The sequence below is a fragment of the Nuphar pumila genome, chromosome 15 (genome assembly GCF_984573655.1).
Source record: "Nuphar pumila chromosome 15, dmNupPumi1.hap1.1, whole genome shotgun sequence".
Lineage (NCBI taxonomy): Eukaryota > Viridiplantae > Streptophyta > Magnoliopsida > Nymphaeales > Nymphaeaceae > Nuphar > Nuphar pumila.
In genome coordinates this window covers 50,202,774-50,214,269 of record NC_143263.1, presented here as the reverse complement: position 1 = coordinate 50,214,269, position 11,496 = coordinate 50,202,774, and the positions used below count along the sequence as shown (strand labels likewise).

General features: G+C 41.1%; 1 non-coding gene across 1 annotated transcript; it reads left to right on the top strand.

The window, feature by feature from the left end:
- Window positions 1–4,772: 4,772 nt before the first annotated feature.
- On the top strand, window positions 4,773–4,875 carry LOC149815380 (small nucleolar RNA R71). The gene has a single exon (XR_016428180.1). It is a non-coding gene; the product is annotated as a small nucleolar RNA R71 (small nucleolar RNA).
- The last annotated feature ends 6,621 nt before the right edge of the window (window positions 4,876–11,496 follow it).

Sequence of the window (11,496 nt, the reverse complement as noted above, 5' to 3'; positions counted from 1 at the left end):
GACCTGTCCATCTCGATCTTAACTTCCCTGGGAATAAATGTAAACGAGAATTGTATAGCCACACTTTCTGATCTAGCTCAAACACTTTTCTGACAATATGCTTATCATGAAATGCTTTTGTGCGAGCTTTATATAATTTGGCATTCTCATATGAATCATTCCTGAGTTCCTCTAATTCTGAGAGCTGCAGTGCTCTCTCTTTGCCAGCCTGGGTGAGGGCAAAATTCAATTTCTTGATAGCCCAATACGCTCTATGCTCTAGCTCGACAGGAAGATGGCATGCTTTCCCGAATACAAGGCGATACGGGGACATGCCAATGGGAGTCTTAAATGCAGTTCTATATGCCCAAAGTGCATCATCTAAGCGCTGGGACCAATCCTTGCGGTTCGGACGAACTGTCTTTTCTAAAATTCGCTTAATCTCCCTATTGGACACTTCAACCTGTCCACTAGTCTGCGGATGATATGGAGTGGTGAATCTATGATTGACAGAATATCTTCTCAACAGAGAAGCTATCTGAACATTCCTAAAATGCTTGCCACCATCGCTAATCATCGCACGTGGCACTCCAAAACGACTGAAAATGTTGTGCTTAATGAACTTAAGCACTACTCTGTGATCATTGGTCTTGGTGGCCACAGCCTCGACCCACTTGGACACATAATCAACCGCCACCAGAATGTATAAATTTCCGAATGAAGGCGGAAATGGTCCCATGAAATCAATGCCCCAAACATCAAAAATTTCGACTATCAAAATCGGCAGCAAGGGCATCATGTCCCTCTTGGACATGTTCCCAATCTGCTAACATCGCAGGCATCGCCTACAGAACTCATGAGCATCCCTGTGGAGTGTAGGCCAATAAAATCCTGACTGCAAAACCTTTGCAGCCGTCTTCCTACTACTAAAATGCCCTCCACAGGCTAACGAATGGGAAAAATTCAAAATGGACTGGTATTCCTCTTCCGGAACGCATCTCCTAATGATCTGATCTGCACAGTATTTGAACAACTCCGGTTCATCCCAATAATAGTGCCTCACCTGAGATAGGAACCTCTCACGCTCATTCTTGTTCCAATGCTCAGGTATCTGCCTCGAAACCAGATAGTTCACAATGTCTGCAAATCAGGGTAACTGCGATGTACTGACTGACATGATCTGCTCGTCGGGGAAAGAATCACTGATCGGTCTCTGATCCTGCGTGGTCTCCACGATCAGTCTGGAAAGATGGTCTGCTACTACATTCTCGCTTCCCTTCTTATCTCGAATCTCGAGATCAAACTCCTGTAGTAGTAGGACCCAACGAATCAATCTCGGTTTGGTGTCTTTCTTATTCAACAAATATTTCAATGCAGAATGGTCAGAATAGACAACCACCTTCGAACCGAGTAAATAGGACCTAAATTTATCCAATGCGAAAACTACCGCAAGTAGTTCCTTCTCTGTCGTAGTATAATTCATCTGGGCATCAGATAGAGTTCTACTCGCATAGTAGATCACATAGGGCTTCCTATCAATGTGTTGTCCTAAAATGGCCCCCATAGCATAATCAGAAGCATCGCACATAATCTCAAATGGGAGAGTCCAATCTGGCGGTCTCAAAATAGGTGCAGTAATCAAGGCTTCTTTGAGAATCTCAAAGGCCTTCATACAATCCTCAACAAAAACAAAGGGCTGTTCTTTCTCCAATAAGGTGCAAAGCGGTCGAGAGATTTTGCTGAAATCTTTTATGAACCGCCTGTAAAATCCCGCATGCCCTAAAAATGATCGAATCTGCCTCACAGAGGTGGGTGGAGTCAAACGAGAAATAGATTCCACCTTTGCTCTGTCAACCTCAATACCACGCTTGGACACAATGTGTCCTAGCACAATCCCCTCCTGGACCATAAAATGGCTCTTTTCCCAACTCAGGACGAGATTGGTCTCCACACACCTACTCAGTAGTCGAGCAAGTTTATGGAGGCAATCTTCAAAAGAAGAGCCATACACAGAAAAGTCGTCCATAAAAACTTTCATCACATCATCAATCATGTCTAAGAAGATAGCAAGCATGCACCTCTGAAAAGTGGCCGGGGCATTACAGAGCCCAAAAGGCATACGTCTAAATGCGAAGGTGCCATAAGGACATGTAAACGTGGTCTTCTCTTGGTCGTCAGGATGGACAACTACCTGATTGTATCCTGAATATCCGTCTAGAAAGCAGTAGTAGCTCTGTCCTGCGAGTCGCTCTAAGATCTGATCAATGAATGGCAATGGGAAATGATCTTTCCTAGTTGCCACATTCAACTTCCTATAATCGATGCAGACTCGCCATCCTGTAGTGGTCCGCATTGGAATTCTCTCACCCTTCTCATTCTCAACCACAGTGAGTCCTGACTTCTTCGGCACAACTTGAATCGGACTGACCCACTGACTATCAGAAATAGGGTAAATGATTCCGGCATCCAACCACTTCACCACCTCTTTCTTCACCACTTCCTTCATGTTGGGATTTAGCCTTCTCTGCATATCCCTAAATGGCTTGATTTCCTCATTACAATGGATCCTATGCATGCAGAATGAAGGATCAATCCCCTTTAGATCAGCAACTCCCCATCCAATCGCTGCCTTGTGCTCTCGAAGAATAGTCAGCAATCTCTGTTCCTGCTCCTCAGTGAGCAAGGACGAGATGATCACAGGCAGAGTCTCATCATCTCCGAGGTATGCATACTTGAGTGAATCCGGTAAGGGTTTCAACTCAAGTTTCGGAGGCGACTCGATCGACGATTTGGCAGGGGTCTCCGCAAGTGGTGGAAGAGGTTCCCTGACCGCTCCCCAAGGTGGTCTCTCTGACGACACTCTAGACACATCTACACTATCTACATCGCTATTCTTCTCTATATGGTACAAATCTAAAGAATCCTCAGTAATGTACAACTCGGGCTGCTCCTCCACTAACTCCTGTGCAATGTCTACATGAAAGCAGTCCATGTCTCCTGCTGGTCCCATCGCGGCATTGAAAATATTCAGCTTTACCTTCCTATTGCCAAATGAGAGATCAATGGCTCCGGTTCTACAATTGATGCACGCATTGGCAGTCGCCAAGAATGGTCTGCCTAAAATAATCGGAGTCTGGTGCTGGCTGTCTACTCCTTCCATATCAAGGATAATGAAATCGACTGGAAAATAAAAGTCATCCACTTTAACTAGCACGTCCTCCAAGACACCTCTCGGTACCTTGACGGAACGATCTGCCAGTTGAAGTGTAATCGGAGTTGATCTCATCTCACCTAGCCCGAAAGAATCAAAGAAATATCCGGGCAGAATGTTCACGCTTGCTCCAAGATCGAGCAATGCGCGTTCTATCCGGATGTTCCCTATAGTACAAGCAATGATAGGGGCTCCAGGGTCCTTGAGCTTTGGTGGTGTCTGATGCTGAAGTACTGAACTCACCTGCTCAGTCAGATGGACCCTGTTAGGAACTCGCTCTCTGGATTTTCTCTTTTGCGTACATAGCTCCTTCAGGAATTTGGCATAAGCCGGCACCTGCTGAATAGCATCGAGCAAAGGTAGGTTGATCTGCACATGTTTGAAGATATCAAGCATGTCCTGGATCTTCGCACCTTGCTTCCCTCTATAACCAGGAGACTCTAATGCTTTGGGATAGGGTGGTGGGGGAATATACTCTGTTGGCTCCTCCTCTTTGCGAGAAGGCTCACTCCTATCCTTCTTCTTCTCTGAGGATGAAGATGATAAAGATGGTGAAGGTGATGATGGAGATGGGGATGATGACTGAGCCGACGTATGTGAAACACTGGTCTCTGGCTCTTCTATCCTCTCTCTACTCTCTCGCTCTCTGCTCTCGACGTGATACTCACGTCCACTCCTCAAGGCCATAACTGACTTGGCCTGCTGCTGTGTCTCAGTATGGAATAGGCCTCCAGTCATCTGGTCCTTACCCTTCGGGTTCATGACAGCCTGACTCGGCAATGTACCCTCGGGTCTCCTACTAATAGCCTCAGCTAACTGTCCCATTTGCGACTCTAACTTCGCAATGGACTACGTATGTGAGCTCAACATCTGGCTACACTTCTCGAAGGCATTATGATTAGAGGTTTTCACCTCTTGAAATGCCTGGAGAAGTCTCTCCTCAAAAGAAGTCTGTGGGGCAGACTCCTGCTGAATCGGAGAAGGAACTGAAGAAGAAGAAGACTGAGAATAGTTCGGTCTTTGAAATGACTGAGTAAACGATGGTTGCCGAACTGGCTGAGAGGAAGTAGGCATCTGCATAGAAGACTGTGGATTCTTCCATGAAAAATTGGGATGGTTACGCCAACCCGGATTATATGTCGATGAAAATGGGTTATTTGGCGGTCTGACGTAACCCTGAGCTGCCTGAACTTGTTCTTGAACAAATTCAGGGTACTGAGCTGCCGAAGGGCACTCAGTGATCTCGTGTGCCGGACTGGCACAAAGAGTACACACTTGCTGTGTAGTGGATGGTCCTGAGAGAAGCTGGTCCAGCTTCTGAGCAATCATGTCTACTTTGCACTGTAGTGCAGTAGATGGACCAATCTCAAGAACACCAGCTTTCTTCTGAATGCTGGGTGTGGTTCTATCAGAATGAGAGCTCGAAGCATGGTGGAGTGAATTCTCGGCCAATGTATCAAATAGCCTCCATGCTTCGTCCTCGCTCTTCAGCATGAATGTCCCACCGCATGAAGAGTCGATCATCTGACGATTCTTGTCAGACAATCCATCATAGAAACTCTGCACCAGTTGCCATTTCGGCACCTGATGATGGGGGCATTTCCTGAGGAGATCCTTCATTCTCTCCCAGGTCTCATGAAAGCGCTCACCATCTAGCTCTGAAAAGCTAGTGATGGCTCTACGATATTGGTTTGTGCGACCAATGGGAAAGTATTTCCGAAGAAACTCCTGTTGCAACTGATCCCAGGACTCTATTTCTACAGAATCTAAGGACTTTAGCCAATACTTGGCTTTGTCCTTCAATGAAAAAGGGAATAGAGTCAACCTCAACGCATCATCATCGAAATTCTCTATCTTAACAGTAGAACAGATTTCGAGGAATTCATCTAAATGTCGGTAGGGATCCTCATGACTAAGGCCATAAAAGGATGGAAGCATTTGAATAATGCTGGCCTTAATCTCATAATGTGGTGCTCCTACATCGGGTCGCCGAATGCAGGATGCCTGAACATAGTCTGTGGGAATGAAGTATTCCCGCAGAGGGCATGAAAGAACTGGGGGTGGAGGTGGAGGATCCATGTCAGCCATTGTTGCTGAACTTCGATGAGAATGTAAAATTCTCTCTGGGTTGTCAACAAATGGGTGTAATGGGGTTCCTAGACCTCGTCGACCCTGCATACACTGGTACTAAGACCAGATGTAAGCAAACGACCTAACTAAAAAAAAAATTAAACTAGCACAGATACTAAAATGTAAATAAACAAATAACAGTAACTAAAAACAAACAAATATGCTATATAGCTATGTCAGAATTCTATACTTAAATAACAAAGTAAAATATTCTAAAATGCTAAAACAAATAGATACAGGAAATCACAAACTATGTTTTTCTAAAACCCACCTGTCTAATCGCTCCTTGCAGAATGATAATTAAGTGAATCCTAAAAAGAACAATATGTGAATCCTATATTTACTAACTATGTTAATCCTATATTCACTTACTAATCCTACTAACTAAAAAGAAAACAACTAATTAACTAACTAAAACAAAATAATAATAAATTAAACTCTAAGAAATAAAGTAATTAATTCGCCGTTCCCCGGCAACGGCGCCAAATTTTGGTTGATATTTTGGAATGCTCTTTTTTAAAAACAATTATTTTCAATAAAACTTTGGAAAACCGTCAACCAAAAATATAAAAACCGACTTTCCACAAAGTGGTAAGTACGGGTCGATCCTCAGGGAACAGGAATTAAACACAATATTTCTATAAAATTCAATTTATTAATGCCAAATGTCAACCTACAATTACAAAGTTAATACAACTGCAATTAAACACTAAAAGAAAAGTAAACAAGCAATCAGTCTTCTGCTCCACGCCAAGGGTATTTCCGTCTTTTCGCCACTTAAAGAATCTTCTTACTTGGACAATATCCCTGGACACTTTTGGAAGATCCGACGACCGGGGGGGATGAAGAAGAGCGGACCGTGGCTGGAGATGGACGTCCTCTACAGTTCAAGGATGCTGTACTTCACCAAAAATGGCACCTATTGCAGCTGCTACACGTTGGAGATCCACCGATGATGGAATGTGAGCCGATTCTCGATCGGAGGGTGTAGAAAGCCGGATGGAGGTAGGGCCGGCTCACCTTGGTGGTGTGTTGCGCACTCCCGCCAAGGTTAATGGTCTCCACCTTTGCTACACCTGCAAAAGTACAGAAAATAGTGAAAAGACAGCAAGGAACAAGAAAGAAATGAAAAGGAACAAGAGAAAGCTTGAAAATATGCTTGAAAATCAAGCATAAGTTGATTTTCAATGGCCAACACGTGGGGGAGATGGAGAGGAAGGAGGTGCTGGAGCTAGAGGCACTGCAGGGGCCGTCAATCCAAGCCAAAGACGCCTAGGGCTTCTCTAAAAAGTATATTTATACTTTTTGGAATTTGCAAAAACAATGTTATAAAAAAAATATTTTCTAGGCGCCTCTTTTTGGGGGGTTTTCAGAAAAACTTTTTGAAATGGATCTGGATAGGCGTATGGGTTGGGTTTTGGACTTTTAAAGAGTTGATCCAAGGTCCAATTAACCTAATTGGGTCGGATATGGATCCGATCCACCTCGAAATCCGTGCCCAAACACTGAAATAGCCATAACTCTCTCATTTTAACTCCGATTTTTCTGAAATTCGAACCATAGTCCCTTACTATCAAAACACATCTAAACATGGGTTTAAAACCTTAAACTTGATATAAAATGCATGAATAACTTGTTTATATGATGTGCATTTCATGCATCATCAACAAGCAAAGAAGAAGAAACTGAAGATGTCTTATTAAAACTAATATGCCTAAATCATAAGGGGAATTCATATGAGAGTGTATTTATCTAAATGCATATGAGGATACACCTACCTAGGTATAAACCTAAATGTGAACCTAATATTCATATGGAGGTGCATATATAACATTCATATGTAATATGTATGTATAATATGCATATGTATTTAGATGAGATGCCTATAAAAGGATGAGAATGCAAGGGCGATACTTATGTTGAATATCTGCTAAAATGCTTATAAGGATATGGCTACTGTGATGGAAAACATCAAATGCTCATGCATATGGTGTGGTTCACAGGGGTGAGCAGGTATGGTACTGAAACAACGTGTAGCTAATGCAAGTGATAAGGGGGTTGGAGCTGGAAATGAGATAAACCAAGTGAAGGAAAAAGTTGGGAGTGATAGTGAGGTAGGCAGCCAATGCCTGCCATTGTGAAATGCAGAAGATGGTGGCTGACGTGCAAGTGTAATAGCATATATAACAAATGTTGTTGAAAGTCAATATCAGATGTAATAATAGATGTACAATGATGGACATATGTTCAGTGGATGCATGAATACTAAACTTGAAATAAATGCAGGTAGCTATTGCAAATGACTTAGCTAACTAGTGTGAATTCTACCCTGTTATGATGTGCAATAACTAATGTGCCTAAGAAGCCATGACAAGGACTAAACAGTCGGTGATATCTATGTGCAGATGAACACTCAACATGTTGAATGGTGTATTGGTAGATAATCAATGGGGAATGTATAATGAAGTGGATAGGTTGGGCAGGTGATTATGGGTGTGGTTTGGTGACAGATAAGTGTATGAAAATGTAACAGTGGTTGTGCAATAAAAGGGACAAATGGTAACTTCTCCAACTCATTCTTGTTGAGCATAACATTCACATGCCATTTCACATTTCTTTCAGTTCACTGGAAAGTAATTTAAAACAACAACCTCGGGATACAATATCAAATCCACTCTGCAAAATACATCAAAAATTGGCTATTAAACACCATGAGATGTAGGGGATTAGCATTCACTAATATGCAGAACAGGGCTATTAACTTTAGCCTCTAGCTTGCAAGGAAAAACTTTGGGTAACTTTTGGTAGACCCAGTCCCTAAATATTTACAACATCAGTATTGGAGAAACAACGTGAATCACTCTCCCATGAAGAACTCTCCTAGGAAACAAGAATTTCTACATTTCTTGAAACACATAAATTGACAATGGTTACAGTGAACTGAATAGATTAAGGTGTTTTAGTAACTTGCAAATGTGATATTAACATTAAAGCAGAAAAATCAAATGTTTGCTCATTTGACGAGAATGCTACACAACTCACTTGATATTGGTACAAAATAGTGATGACATTTGACACAGCTAAACATCTATGTCATTACCCCCTAATAAGCATTGTTAAACTAGCAGCTCTAAGAACATGAACTTACCGATGTTGTGGCATTTGGCAAGACAAATATTATGACACTAATCATGTCGACATAATCAGCTCTCAATATCCAAAAAAATAATAGAAGCAGCTTAGAGAAAACATGTTTCAAATATGTATTAATCTGACCCACAAATGAAAAGGGGCAAAACTAATAGCGAGATATACAATATCAAGCAAACAAAAATCTTAGAACCATTTGGAAAATGGAATTCATATTAGTCACTAGTTCATGAGGATGAAACTTAAAGCAGTCAGCGCAACAATTAGATGCAAAATTCACCCAGTGTATCCGAGAATGGTGCAAAAGTGCCAGTCCGAGGAGATCTCAATCTTGAAATATATTTCCTCCAACAAGAAGATCTAATAAGATATATCACAAACTTTTGGGGCCAAAAAGTTCTGTGTTCTTGAAAACAACATGTGTACACTAGACAACAGCAAAGAAACGAGACAACCAATAAGTTGGGTACGCTAGACCGATAATACAAGCCTTTCCACCAAGCTTCAAGACCATGTATGCTTCCTTGATGCCTATCTGAGGATCAAGCCAATATTCTATGTAATAGCAGACCAGTTTCTGAGAGATGGCTTCACCATCCACCATCGGCTGACATTGGAAACAGAGGTTCAGTGCGTTAGATGCTCAGATTTTGCCGTCACCATAGATCGTGGGGCCCCCAACTTCCGGACAGACCCCAACTGACATACATGAGGCCATAGCTTTTTCTCATGGTATACTCAGTCCATAGCAGGCCATCGAAGAAAGGACTTTCCAGTGGGGATAAAGAATTTCGCAATAGGTGCATCCCTTGTTCTGAATCTGCAGTATGAGGATTTATACAGTATGACTTTTTCAAGCTTCTTAAATTTGTTCACCATTTGCTTTCTTAATTTATACCAACCATGGCCACTGTGATCTGGAAATAACCATTGTTTTCTAAAAGCCATCCTAGATTTATCAGAGAATGACTATTCTTGAAGTATTTCTCCCTCAAAAATAAAGACATTAAAGAAAATTCAGGTACGTTCCATGATAGCTTTGTGGTGACAGCATTGCTTCCACAATCACGAAGAGGGACAAATGTAATTGACTCAAAAACAAAAATCAAATGGGAAATAACATCATGACGGTGAAAAGTTTTTATTCAGAGACAACGAGTCGCTGAAATGGACCGGCAAAGTCCATAGCGTCATTTACAGAAACGTAACCTTGGAGGATGGTTATCGCTAAAAGCGAATTCAGTCACTCTAAATTGCAAATATATATATATATATATATATATATATATATATATATATATATATATATAACAGAGTAAATGATATCGAGAGGCAAAACTCACAAATAGCAAAAGACCAAAGGAAATTAAAAAGGAAACTACAAGGGAAAACTCGGTCGAAAACAATGTAAACAGGAAAATATACTTCATAAACTAAAGGATTCCTGTAAGATAAATCAAAAAGCAGAAAAAACGATAAAGATCAAGAAAAGGGAACTAAATGTAAACAAACTACCTGGAATGGGACTAGAAATCAGACGTCTAATTATGGATCAACAAAAACATACTGAATGTAAAAGATTGTTGGAACATGATCGTTCCCTTTTGCTATAGCACTAAGATGGCTCAATGTCGCATGAACAACATTGATATCATCAGGGGTGCGTTAACGGGGGCAAGAAGAGAAAGAAACAAGATTAAGGAAAATCAGGGAAGATACAAAGGCAAAGGGAAAAGGAGACGATTCTTACCCGATTTGTGGCAGCAGCGATTTAGGAGGGAGCAATGCCACCAGTATGTTGTCACAATATGAAATCGATCCCTTCCTTCAGCCAATCAAGAAAAGTACCGAAAAGAAAATCGAAAAAAAAGGGAAGGAGGAGATGCGAAAACTTGATGGTGTTGATGGATGGTTTTAGCCTTCCCCTGTAGTTGCTTATATTGCAGATGGAGGAAGGATCTAGAAGAAGGGGAGTTCGTTGAAGATCGACGGGGAGAGGAAGACGAAGGTGTGATGGTGATCGACGGATGGCCATAGAGCGAGAGAGGGGGCGATGAAAGATGAGAGGGGTTGTTGGGGATCAAGGGTGGAGGAGTGCTTCCGGAGAGAGAGCGAGAGAGATAGGGAGAGAGCTTCTGCGGGTTTTGCCGTGGAAGGTTTTTCCCCAAAAATTTCAAAAAAAGGGTTCTTTTAAAAAGTTTTCTCAAAAAGGGTTTTTTAAAACCATTTTTTGTATTTTTTTTTCAATTCAATTTTTGTTTCTTTTTCTTTGTATTTTCTATATTTTTTAAAATTTTTGACATAAAAAACTATAAAACTAAGGAGGAATAAGGGATTTAAAACTGTTTTGTAATTTTTTAGAAATATTTACAAAAGAAGGGTTTTCTAAGAATTCGGGTTTAAACCTTGGAAATTTTCTCAGAAAATGGGTTTGGATCCGGGTTTTGAAGAAATATTCGAGTTTTTAATCTTGAATCGAGAAATATACAGCATCGAGTCCTAATGGACATCGGATCGACTGTCTGAGCCTTTCAAAAAATCTTTTTGGTATTTTTGCGAATTTAATTTTGAAAGTTGGATAACGAGACTCAGATTTAGATTTTAACACTAGGTCCGGATCCAAAATTGAGTCAGATATAGAAAATGGATTTGATTCTAGTAAATCTGAGAAATAAACAAGAGTTTTGAGTAAAATTACTCAAATTTACTCAGAAAATGGGGTCAGGGGCAAAAAGGGAATATTTACAAAATTTTTAAAAATTTTGGGGTGTTCACAGATGCCCATTTTTGCTACTAATTCGGTTGAAAGCCGAGCTTAGTAGCAAAGAAAATACTTCAAATTTTGAGAAAAATGCCTCAGTCAGCAGATCTGAACTGGGTGTAGAAGAATTTATTAGGAAAGATATGATTTCTCAGGCTTAACACCTTATCCTGAATGGTACTGGGGAGACGAAATCCTCGGAACTGATATGACTAAATAACATAAATGAGGAAATTGTGATGAGACTTTGGGTGAAAGTCCCGAA